A 13,434-nucleotide genomic window follows, 5' to 3' on the forward strand; every position below is an offset into this window, starting at 1 on the left:
ACATATCCTCCCTACTTCTGTATCACAGAATGAAGTATTTCCTTAAACTCAAAATAGCCTTTTCATGGCTATTTCATCACCCATGAAAAATCTCAAGCAGAAAGATGAAACTGAAAACTTTTCTTCCACCTTTTATTAAAAACATTACAACAGAAGTCTCTAAAGTTATTACTTCCATCCCTCTCTCTTACGGTTACTGAATTTATCAGTATGATAATTTACAGTCTCAACATAAATGTTATCTCCCTATTTAGACTTGTCCAGATTTATCCAAGATGGTCAAACCACTGGAGAAGGTTAATCCACTGTCAGAGAATTATCCCTATTTCCCATGGTTTTTACTTTTCACTTCGCTTATCACTGAAACATAAGGTATAATATTAACAGTTCCTTATTCAATTTTGATTCCTTTTATATATCTCTTAGCTGCTTCCTCAGCTTCATTACTCTGTCAGTGGTAACCTTAAATTCTGTCATCACTGAAGAAGTGGACGTTTTGACATTTTGACGCGTTACACTACTATTTGTTAGTTACCACTGTCATACTGCTGTGAATACCACAATGTTGCTTCTGAATGCAGTTTCCTGGGGCTGACTTACAAATGTCCTCTGTTAGACCCACCTGAAATCAGTTACATGTTTTCCTTTGTAGGACCTATTGCCATTGTACACTGCAAAGCACCACCTGTCAATTTATCTTTTATAATCTACCCATCTGATTGTAGAATGTTAAATAAAGAACTGGGAAAATAGGTCAATATAGTACACTGCATGTGCCAATGTGTTTCTAAATCATTCTATGCTACCCACACCGACCTTTACAGTGCTCATATTGGTATATTTTTCCATTTAATCCAAGTCCTCTACTACTTACTGAGTGCCCATGAAGCCCACAATATTGAACTACACAAATTGGGGGTAGAAAAAAGAAGCATAAGAAGTCACATTCTGTCCTCAGCAAATTTACCATCTCAACAGAGGCAGGCTAGAGAATGCTCCAGTATTGGAATACAAAAAAATATATAAACTCTTCTTCCTAATCTTCTAAATAAAACATAGTCACCTATAAGCATTCTTTGATTTAGCACTTGCCAACTCGATTACTTGCAAAGTGATTCCCTGAGATTATGCACACAAGAGTGGGCATACAAGAAACAATATGCAATTTAGTTGATGAATGATTCTCATAACCCAATATCAACATCTGAATCTCAATATACTTTTGTTGTTCTCTACTGATAACTGCATTTTTGGGGGGGTGGGGGTGGAAAATTTTAGTGTAACTGTAGTGAAATGAACAATCTGGGAATGAAAAAAATCTCTAGACATGTCATTTGAAAATCTCAACAGACCATACTCTATTTCTTTTCTCATACACCCCTTCTCTTGTCAGTTATTTAAAACATAATTTCTCCCAAATGAATCAATATGCAGGAAGGGACTAACTTTACAATCATTTTACTTGGTGATCAAGAAACATTATGACAATAGGCCACACTACGCGCGAGGGCTGGGGACTCAAGGATTAATCAGGCCTTGTCCCGGCCCTGGAGGAACTGTCTTTTGAGATAGTATAGTCTGTGCAGAGTGAAGGGAGGCTAGTATTATTCAGTTTTATACTGCTCCCCCTTAATGTCTGATATGATGATTCTATGTGGAATTTCCAAGATCTTTCATGCCTGTATTTTGTAAGAAGTCCAATTTTTTGACACTAGTGGAAAAGTCCTCTCATTCTACTTATTTGAACTCAAATAGTTTCCTTAGATTCCTTGGTTTCCTCTGCCCAGGACGGTAGGTATGGGTTTTTCCCCCAAAGTCTTCTAAAACATGACATACGATAGGCTTCAATTCATGTTTCTATCTCTCGGTCAGCTTTCTTTTCATCTCTAGTTTTATTTTTCTGTTCTTCCTCATGGTCAACCTTTTCCCACAAGTCTTCAAACATTATTAACCTTCTCATATACCATGTTCCTATTTTAACATTTGTATCATGCCCTACTCAGTGACGACAGTATCAGACAGATGTTGCTGAAGTCTACGGGGCAGTGGGCAGGACACGGTTAAAATTAAGACTGCCAGCCCAGTGTACCTTGCTGAACAAAGAGTAAATTCATTGTAAAATGATGTATAATTGGTTCATGTTTATATACAGTTTAAAAGGTCTTGAAAAACTCTAAGGAAAAAAGATCCTAGTGGGTAGTTCAATCACAAAATTTGTCTGATGTACTGTGAAAACAAGGGCTACCTACCTGGACTGTGAGAGAAGGATTTAAGCAGATTTGGGTGCAAGAAGGCCATTAGCAATCTTTATTGTCATAACTGCTGAGGGCCCTACACAAAGAGTTCACAGTTTCTCCATGATTGTGTATCACAGATGTGAATTTGTTTTATATCACAACTCCAAATTCATCTTCCCTTAGAAATAATGTCTAAGGTGGTGGTGGCTATCCCACCCAGTTCTCCATCGAGGACCGAAGGGCTTATTCCCCGAACAACCGCAGTGCTGCTGCAGGACGTGTCCCGGGGCAGGCAGACTAACGGCCCCCAGAGATGGCCACTTTCTAATCCCTGGAACCCGTGAATACATTACCTTCCGTGGCAAAGAAACTTTGCAGAGGTGATTAAGTTAAGAATGTTGAGATGGGAAGATTAGCCTGGATTTTCCAGGTGGGCCCAATGCAATCACAACCACCCTTTTAAGAAGGAGGCAAGAGTGGCAGGGGTCACAGGAAGAGATGTGATGACAGAAGCAGGGGTCAGAAAGAGAGAGAGAGAGAGGAAGAGAGAGACTGAGATTAGAAGATGCTACTGAAGAGGAGAATGTGCCACCCTAAAACATGCCATTTTGGCATACCGGCTATCCTGAATTCAAGTTACTTGGGATACAGCTAGTGCAAGCAGGATGCTCTGATCCTCCTGTGTCCCCACTAAAAGTGGGAAATAGGTCTCCCATGTGAAAGGTACCCTGTCTCTGTACCAGCAGGGTGAAAGGCATCATTATCCCAGAGAGAGAATTTAGAGCCAAGAAGGCTGTACAAACAAATCTTGTTACTTCTTCACTAATGTATTACTCCAAGCCCAAACTTCTTTGTTTTTTCAACTCGTCACAAATTTATTGTATCTTTGTCCAAGAGGTATAAAAGCTTTCTACTTTGGTTATTTCTTTGAGTCTCATACTTTTATGGGATTCCCATATATATAAAATTAAATCTGTTTTTCTCCTGTTAATCTGTCTCCTGGCAACTTAATTATTAGACTAGCCAGAGAACCTAGACGGGAAAAAGGGAAAATTTTTCACTCCTCCACTACATGGCTGGCTTCGAAGACGGAGGAAGAGGCCACAAGCCAAGGAAGGCAGGACGTCTCTAGAAGCTAGAAAAGGCAAGGAAAAGGGATTCTCCCCTCAGGTGTCCAGGAGCAACACAGACTTGTTGCCTCATTTTAGACTTCAGAAACTACAACTCCATTCCAATGCCTACAATCTGAGAAGTCCTACAATAAGAATCGTTTAACTTTGTTTAGAATTTTCCAAAAGTATTTAACCATAGACATTTTAAGGATTTTTTTTTTAACATTCTTCAGAATTACTGTTCATGGAACTTACTTTGGGAAACAACAGTTTAAGGGTTTAGGCCATGGATGATGGCATCTGGAATGGATGCGGTCATTCTTGGTACATTTATCTAGAAATTCCATCCACTGACTCCATTCAGGGAATTATCATCAAGTATCTGGTATGGCTTTATGTCGAGATAGGTACTGGGATGAAGGAGAAGGGGATGAGATATAAAGACATAAAGAAAATATCACTGACTCCAAGGGAAGGATCACAGTAGGAGATATGAGATAGTTATCAAAAAATACAATCCAGGTAGAAAATGTTAGGTTCTGTGTGCATACATGGGTGGAGGAGAAAGGGGGAAGCAGAGGTGACAGCGGTGAGCTGCTGTAGATGTTTGCAGGGGGGAAAAAAACCACTTCTGGGAAGAGGGGGCAGGTGTCAGAATGAACTATGAAGATCTGGCGTTTGAATTTTAAGTCTTTTAAGGACAGCAGGGCTGACGATGGGAAGAGAGAGAAGAGGGGGAGTCTGGGGGAGCAACCTTACCTATTACGGGTGCTACTCAACTCAAGAACTAAGTTGTTTCTAGATGAGGAAAGCAAGACAACCCATGGTAAACCATATTCTTGTCTGAGCAGTATCAAATAGGGGTTCCAGTCCTAGAAAATTCTTAAGACCCACAGAAACACCAAAATTTATCACGAACAAATAAAAATAAAGTGATAGATGCCTTAAAATATGGGAGTATATATAACCAAATACTTAACATAAAACTTTTAAGTTCTGTCTTAAATGTTTCTTTTGGAAGTATTTTTCTGCATAGAACAGACTTTCTGTGGCTTCTTAAAATACATGCCAGTAAAGTTTAGACTAAAGATGCTTTTTCCCTTTTCCTGGTAAACCTGGTGGTAAGTATAGCTTTTCTCACTGTTCCTTGGGCTTCTTAACCAGTTCAAGATGAGAGTCATCGATTTCAAAAAGTTTCAATGTCAATTCTGTGTGCACGGAAGACTCTGCTTTAATAGTAACCGGGAGAGGAGGTGCATTTCCATGCTGATGTCAGCTTCCTGTTTTGGTGTCAATTCTAGGCTCCTTGGGAGCAGAAACCGTCTCCCTGCTGGCTCTTTGTAAGCCTCCCCTCCAGAGGAGCGGAGCCACTCTAGGCATCTTTGTTGCAACAGTGAGGATTGTGGAAGTGAAATCCTGGCTCCAAGTCGAATCCATTTAGAAAAGCAAACTTTTAACTTCTGAAACTTATTTCAATAAGAAGAAAGAAGATTAAAGTAGCTGGCATTTTAGGGGTGAGGAATTAAACAGAATTTTTTTTTTTTTTGGTGGGGTTAGGGTTTGGATTAGGCTTTAATCCCTAGAAGAAACACCACGTGTCACCTTTCTAGAAAAATGCCTATCGATACCGTCCCAGGGCTGGATCCAAAGCTACTGGCAAATCAAGTAGTTACTTCCTTAAGTTTCATCAAAGAAAGAAAGGGCAGGATTCAGAGGATCAAAGGGCCCCTCCCAAGAAACACATTCAGGTAGGTGTGAACCCTGGAGATTGTGTGTCCCCCCTTGTTTGTCTGGCAAACACCTTCTCATCTTTCAAGCAGCTCCAGTGACACAGCTGGGAGCCCGCTGGCTCCCTGTGGCCATTGTTTACTCTGCCCTTTGGGCTTCCAGGCACTCTGTGCAAAACTCTCTGGAATATCACTAATCGCTTTTTATCCGGTTATCTGTTTACACAATTGAAGTCAATTCAATAAAGTTCTGCTAGGGCAGTGCTAGATTCAAAGGCTCAAAGGCAGGAAGGACTCTGGCCTTTAGAAGCTACTTCCTACTAGGGGAGACAGACAAATAACAGAAGAACAGAAGGCAGGGGGAAAAGACAAGGAGGGGTGGTGGGAACTCCTTCGTGGCAGGGTCTTATTTCAAATCCTTATCCCTCAGCACAACGTCTGGCACGCATAACAGGTTCCATCCAAGTTAATGAAGGGAGGGAGATGGGGGTGGGGAGGTTGTGGGAGCCAGCAGGAGGGAGGGAGGGAAAGGAGGGGAGCCAACAAAAATGCCCCACCCATCCCTGTGACTGCTGTACACTGTCAAACCCACTAGTCACTCTAAAGTAGTATTTTCAGGCTCCTGGAAGAGATATCTTGGGGCAGAGAGTTGATGATTGAATCTCATGTAGCACATAAAATAGTACACGATAATAACCAAAGGATGGAGACAAGTCATAATTTGTCCTGTATTTAACTGTCGTCCCACAGAGCATGTTAATAATGCTCCCAGGAGGCCTACAGAAAAGAGACTGACAGACGCTGCATTCACTGAACCATTAGCACTACAGCAATTGATTTCTTGGGTTCTGCATTATTACATCAGCAGGCTCTTCTGCTCCCGCAAAAGGATTTAACTAGGATTTTGGTCCCTAAGCTTAGAACCTTGCTGGCCATCCAGTCCCCCCATTTCTCTGCCAGCTTCATCCGTGCAACTCATCTTGGGTTACGTCCGGCAGATGGAGAGAGGAATCTCATTTCAAGCCTCCGCTGTCTGCATCCCAGAGCCCTCCCTGAGCAGCCTCTCTTTCACCAGGGAGAGCAGGGAGGAGGGACAGGGATCAGCCTCCCTAACAGAGGAGAGTGTAAAGTATTTCTCAAATTTTCATCTTCAACGGCTGGTATCATTTATCTCCCTGGGGGGAGATTATGCTTTGTCACTGAGGCCAGCAATATAATCCCTAGTATCCCAATGCCAAAATATCAATTACAGGTTCATTTGGATAATGGGATAAATTGGTGTCCAGACTGCTAGACAAGACATAAACTGGAGGTCAGGGTGTGGGGAGAGGGTGCTGGAGGAGATTGAGCCTCAGGATAGGACTGAAATAAGGTAAAACTGAAGGTTTCAAATGCTTGCAAATTAAATAACTTAATTCTAAACTGTCATCTGTCTCATGAAGGGAAACTCACCAGCCAGGAAAGTACAGCAGGTTTTTCTCAGGTCCTAATTAGAGAGCTGTTGACAGTCCTCTAACACCCCAGCTCTCCCAGCATAATGATAAGAGGAGATGGAGAAAAGAAATTACTTGTAATTTAAAATCAACGTTTTATCAGACACAGAAAGTCACATAGTATATGATTTCATATATATGAAATGGCTAGAATAGGTAAACCTATAGAAACAGAAAGCGGATTGGTGGTTTCCAAGGGTTGAAGGGAGGGAAAAATGTGGAGTAACTGCTTTGTGGGTAGAACGTCTCATTTGGGGGTCATGACCATGTCTGGGGACAAGATACAGGTGGTGGTTACACAATCTTGTGAATGCACTAAACGCCACTGAGCGGTTCTCTTCAACATGGTTAATTTTATGTTATGTGCATTTCACCTGAATAAAAAATATTTTATAGAGAGATGTTTTCTCATGAAAGGCCTATTTCTCATGGCTCAACAAATCTACCACTACCTGGAGATAAGGAGGATTTTATGCCCATCCTGCCGTGATAAGGAAATTAAATAGATCTCTAGGTTGCAATATTTGTCACCTTTCGGTCTTTCTTATAAAAAGCATTTTTTTCCAGAAAGTCTGGAGCAGGGAAGTCATTCTCACCAGGGACCCCTGACTTGCTGGCCCCTCAACATCGGCACCTGCAGCAGCAGCAAGAGCAGCCACTGTTTGTCTGGAGTTACCAGCACCAGCAAGGCGACCACAGTGGAGGGGGTGCGCCCGTGATTCCTAACCTTGGGCCCCAGCAGACCTGTGCAATCGAGCTGTGCTCTGGGGCGTGGGCTTCCCACAGTGGGGACATCAGACAAAGGCTACAGGTCATTTTAATTCAGTACCAAAATACAAAGGTCTTGGTCTTTCCACTGGCTTTCAGGATCAAAGATAATCAGTTTTAACAAAGAACAGAAGCATCTTTGAGAGAGAGGCAGTTTTTCTCCCCACTTCTTTTTGATACTAGGAAGAACATATGCCTCAACACACAGATCCAAAGCGGTCATCTATTCAGTGGAAAGAAGAGCCCAGGAAATCAGGGAGAAAAAAAACTCTGACAACAGAGGGAGAGAGAAGGGAACTTGAAAAGAAACTACAAGACTATGTGACAACAACAAAAGATGGCTAACAATCCTACTTGGCAAAAGCAGGTGTGAGACTGCTCAGTCTTAACCCTCGTCTTCCCCCTTGCAGCCCCACATGGTGCAGTCAGGGCCACAGACAAACAAGCCTCCCAACCCCTCGCCCAGCCAACTTCTGAACCATTCAGTTGGTCTCACACTCTGCTTCTTGATGTAGCTCTAATTTTTCCGGTTTTGACCTTACAACATTTTTTCCAACCGTGGCTTGGTCTCACATCCTAGACTTAATGCTTAACTTTAAGCGTCTGATTTCCTTGACCAAGATTCAGGTATTCTTTTGGGAGTCTTGCCTTTGGCGGCCTCATGCATGCAGCCTGGCCCAGGGATGTCCCTCCTCACTGTGACTCACGCACAAGTGTTCAGTTCCGTTTGGCTGTATCCCTCCTTTCCTCAGTGTATCCTTCAAGACAAAGCCTAAAATAAGGTTCTAGTGTTGATTTCACAAATGGCTAGACAAGCTTTGTATCAAGAAGAAATGTTTAGATATGCTGAGAAAGCAAAATATATTAATGCTTTCAAACCCCCCAATTGTACTGCAATATGCCAACTGATTCGGAGAGTCACACTCTTTTTTCCTATGTTGTGTGAGAAAGAAACATGTGGTCCTGTCATAAAATGTTCTACATGCCACAGAAACTACAGTATTGTTTTTCTGGAAAAATTCCTAGAAGAGGAAAAAAGCATCTGTTTCCTATGTTTGTCTTGCTATGGAATGAAGTGCAAAATGGGGAGCGGGGTATGGAAGGGGCATCTATTTACCCTCTGATAGGAATGCTGAGGTAGAGCATCAGTTTTGAGCTCTCTTGGGGTTAAGCAGGGTGGATGAGGACTGCAGTGTTGTATGTGTGAAACTCCTGTCCCGAGCCGCGCAATTCCCCATCACCTCCGTCCTTACATCGCTGCCAACACATGACAGAATCAAACTGATAAAAACACTGATCATGCCCATGATAAAATCACACCAGCCGGGCTCTTCTGCTTATGGGCTCTGACCTTCGCCAAGTCATATAAGCATCCTGAGCCTGTCTCTCCACTTGCGAGATGGGACTAGTAATGCCTATTGTTTGTTATTTAAGGTGCTGTTATGGCTGAATGTGCCCCCCCTCGAAAAAAGGATACATAGAATTCCTAACCCCCTAGTACCACAGAATGTGACTTTATTTTGAAATAGGGTGATTGCAGATGTCATAGTTAAGATGAGGTCATCCTGGGGTAGGTTAGGCCCTTAATCCAGTATGTCTGGTGTCCTCATTAAGAGGAAGAAGGGCCATGTGAAGATACACACACATAGGAGGATGTCACATGACTATGGCGGCAGAGACTGGAGTGATGCAGCTGCAGACCACGGAAGGTCAGTGATGGATGGTCACCACTACCAGCTCCAAAGAGACCAGGAAGGATTCCCCTCGTATGTCTCCAAGGAAGTGTAGCCCTCCCTTGATTTTGGACTTCCAGCCTGCAGAACTGTGAGACAATACATCTCACAGTTGTTGCTGTAAGCCACCCAGTCTGTGGTTCTTTGTTATAGTAACGCTAGGAACTAACAGAGTGCAGGAGGTGTAATGTATTTATTGTATATGTGTGCATTTTAATTGCAGAGGAAAGACATTTAGAATAAACCAGATAGACAAGATGAAAACAAGGGAACTTTTCTTATGTATCCAAATCAAGGAAATGGCATTATTTCTTCCGGAGCTGACAGTGCTCCTGTCCTTCCCACCCACTCTGCTCCAGCTCGCTGGCCTCCTGGCTGCACCTGGGATGCCCCACCACGCTCCCTCCTCAGGGCCTTTGCATCAGCTGCTCCCTCTGCTAGGAACACGCCAGGGCTAACCCCTGAATTCCTGTCTCTCCTCCGTAAGGGAGACCCTGCCACTTCACTTAACACTGCAGTCTGTCCTCTCGCCTACCTGGCATTCCCAGTTACCCTTACTTGGCTTTACTTTCTCTTTTTTCCAGAATCTTTCCGGCTTCTAATATCCTAGTCATTTATTTCATTCTCTATCATGTGCGCTATTTATTATCTATCTCTCGCCAAGCTAGAACAAGCTCCATGAGGGCAGGGATCTTCAGCTGTTTTATTCACTGATGAGAACAAGCAACTAGAATAGGGCCAAGGTTCATAACAGCTGCTCAACAAAGATTTTTTTTAATCCATCATTTATGTTTAATTAATCACTTTATAATTATAGAAGCTGTCCATTTGTATCATAAGACATCAGAAAAAAATTAAAAACTTCAAATTCCCTCCAGCCAATAATATCTCACAAATCATGATAAACCAGGATAGTTTTTATCTTCTTTTCAGTGACTCCTCTTAAGGAATCCTGTCTCCTGAGGAAAAACGTCATGGTGGGAATAACACCCACCTTTCAAGGCTTGGTATGTGGATTAAATGAACCCACATGTGATACACTGCTTGTGGTAATAACACTAATACAAGTTGTTATTTTCTCTTCTTTGATCTCGTCTTAAACTTCCATCCTTTCCCCCAACTTCCAAAAAGTAGGCAATAGATACCTGCAGCCAAAAGAATGACATGATGTTGTTCTTACAGGGGGCCAGGTGGGAAATGCCTCCCACTCGGGGCACTCAGGACAAAGCCCCCGGATTCACAGGAACAAGCTCTATGGTCCAAAAGCACCATGAGACACGTGGCCACTCACTATTCCACAGACAACAGAAACAAACAATAATAACAACGAACAATAAACAATTACATTTTTATCTTCCATTCTCCCATTTGCAAAGCATTTTCATATGAAATTTTCTTTTATAGATGACTGAACCGGTGCTCTGAGAATCTAAGTGACTGGTCTAAGATTACACAGCTGATAAGTAGAAGAGCTGGCGAGTAAGTCTAGAATTAGAAGATAAATGATGAGGATCTTTTAAATTCATATTTCGTGAAATGCATACTATCCATTTCTAGAGACTCACTCACAATAAATGAAAACGTTCTTTAGTATTTTCTCTGTACGCTACTTCCTTCCCCATCCTCGAAACAAATGACTTACCTATCTCAATAGCCACACGTCCTTTCCTTGTTAGACAGCTCTCCTCCAAAATCTTCTTCTTGTAAAAAGAATTTACCCTCAGTGGTGAGTGTGCCAGGAAACAGGGTACATTGTTCAAAAGGCCAGGGAATCACTGCTCTTGTGAACTGTTGAGGAAAAAAAAGAAAAAAACATCGAGAGCTTTATATCTTCAATTCTCTCTGGGGACACCTTTAAAATGAATCTCTTTTCCATCCCTTGGAGGAAGTCAGTACAGAAGAGTTTTTTGGCTGAGGTTTCCAATTAGGTTTAGTAATATTAAATTTGCATTCCTTAGTCTAAATTTATTCTAGGACCTTAAAAGCATTTATTATAAACGGTTTCCCCTTTTGAAGGGACTGAAAGAATCATATTCATGGATACTGAGGCTCCCATCCTTCTTACATACAGAATTCTCATGTTCATTTTTCATGGTAGTTTGGCTAAAATTTAAGTATTCAGAAGACACAGATTCACCCTAGTGGAGAAGTTAACCCAGTAATCATTAGATTATTTCTTCCCCCCGAGGTAATGAAGGCACCTTTTTATTCAAATGCCAATCACAGAGTTAACTAGGTCAACGGGCTCCCTGTGGGTAGGGCACACACAATTCCTTCTAAACACACTGGAATGAAAACCATGATGTAATGACCATGATGTAGATTTTAACTGGAAAGGAGGTGGAAAATGTCCAGGACACAACCTCAGATTCAAATCTGCCCTTTGCAAAGCCCAGGAAAAGAAGACAACATTCTGGGGCCACGATACGGGAAGAAATCGCTTCAATTCTCAGACTGACAATGGCTGCTGGGTCCTTTTGAGGAGTTGACCATATGTGCTTAAAGAAGGATTCCCAGTTATGGCTATGAGGGATGAGCTGGTATCAGACCAACTTCCATTGAACACAACTAGAAAAGCTGGATAAAATGATTTTAAAAACCTGTTTGAAAGCACTGGAGTCCAGCTACCAAGGCAGCCAGGACATGAGAGGCAAGATCTTAGGGAGAAGGGAAATAAAAAATGAGGCAAGTCATCATACTACTTTTCCTCTCAGGAACGTTACTAGTCTTTTAGGGGCACAGGGCAAAACTCCTGAGAAGCCAAGCAGAAAGCAGCTGCTGCAAAGCACATAAAGGTACCAGACCTTTTGGCAGACTCACAGGCTGAGGAGACCCCGAAGAGAAGGTTAGCCCAGAGAAGCAAGCTGGACAGTCTGCCTTTCTAAGCATTTGCTCATTGATAAGGAATGTAAACCAAGCAGAAAACAGCAGGTAAGAGGCTGGGGAATAAAACAGAGCTTTTTTGTTTCTTTGATTGCTTTTGTTTTGGGGGGGTAATTTATTTTTTCTTTAATTGAGGTACCTGGGATTGAACCCAGGACCTCGTGCATGCTAGGCATGCACTCTACCACTGAGCTACACCCTCCCTGCTAACAGAGCTTTTGACAGTTTCATGATGCTGGAGGAAGGAAAATTAGAGTTCACGGCCCAGGTAAATATCCTATACTTTCCGTTAGGACCCTTAAAGGGCAACATCCTAGAATGAAGGCCTGAAAAATACCAGAACTGAGCCTCAAATCAGTTCAGCCCCTCATTGGATTAAAGAGGTCTGCTTTACTCTGACTGCCTATGAGAAGCAAAAGTAAGCCTCCGAAGAAAGACATCTATGACTCTTTACACATAATGTCCTGCATTCAATCAACAATTACTAGACATAACAGCAAATAGATTGCAGAGAAAAAGAGACAATGAAAACAGACGCAGGGGTGACCAAGGTAGAGCCACAGGACATGATTTTTAAAATAACAATGATTAATACATTCAAAATTATAAAGATTACAAAATATTTTAACACACATTTCTTAGTGACTCACAAAACAAGCAAAAACACGTAAGGATATGTAAGATTTGAACACCACAATAACAAACTCAACCTTTGTAACCTATTTAGAATACCTCACTCAACAACTGTGATTAGTGTTTTAACATACACACATTAACATTTACAGAAATTAACCACATGTGGATCATAAATGTTTCAAGAAATCTCCATAAATGGAAACCACAGAGTATTTTTTTTTGAGGGGGGCGGCAATTAGGTTTTTATTTCTTTCTTCCTTAATAGAGGTACTAGGGATTGAACCCAGGACCTCACACGTGTTAGGCACACACTCTACCACTGAGCTATACCCTGTCTCCAAAAGAGTACTTTTTTGAACCTATTATTTTGAAGGAATATAGATTCAGAGGAAAATGCAAGCAGTACCATTTTTAAAATTGAAGTAAATTTTACATACAGTAAAATAGACTGCTTTTAAATGTACAATTTGATACATTTCAATAAAGGAATCCAACTATGTAACCGCCAACAAAATAAAAATATAAAATATTTTAATCACTTCAGAAAGTTCCCTCATGTGCCTTTTTGTCAATCTCCACATCGCAAAGGCAAGCACTGTTCTCACCGCTATTACTGCAGATTAGTTTTGCTGGTACTTGAGCTTCATAAAAAATGGGCTCATATAGTACGTACTCTTTTGTGTCTGTTGTTATTTAATACCTCCAAGATTCATCTACACTGTTGAGTGTATCAACAGTTTACTCTTCTTTACTGCTGAGCAATAAACAGTCCATTGTATAAAAATACTACAACTTTTTAATATATTCCCTTACAGATGGGTATTTGGTTGTTTCCATTTTAGGTC

At 41.6% G+C, this 13,434-nt stretch overlaps 1 protein-coding gene across 2 annotated transcripts in view; it reads right to left on the reverse strand.

Annotated features, from left to right (window-relative positions):
* Positions 1 to 13,434, reverse strand: part of CRACD (capping protein inhibiting regulator of actin dynamics) — a 234,425-nt gene that overhangs the window by 106,291 nt on the left and 114,700 nt on the right. For both annotated transcript variants that reach the window (XM_074347374.1, XM_074347363.1), the window contains exon 2: positions 10,713 to 10,858. The gene's annotated coding sequence lies outside the window, so the exon portion shown is untranslated. The remainder of the gene's footprint in view (positions 1 to 10,712; positions 10,859 to 13,434) is intronic.

Source organism: Camelus bactrianus, chromosome 2, assembly GCF_048773025.1.
Source record: "Camelus bactrianus isolate YW-2024 breed Bactrian camel chromosome 2, ASM4877302v1, whole genome shotgun sequence".
Lineage (NCBI taxonomy): Eukaryota > Metazoa > Chordata > Mammalia > Artiodactyla > Camelidae > Camelus > Camelus bactrianus.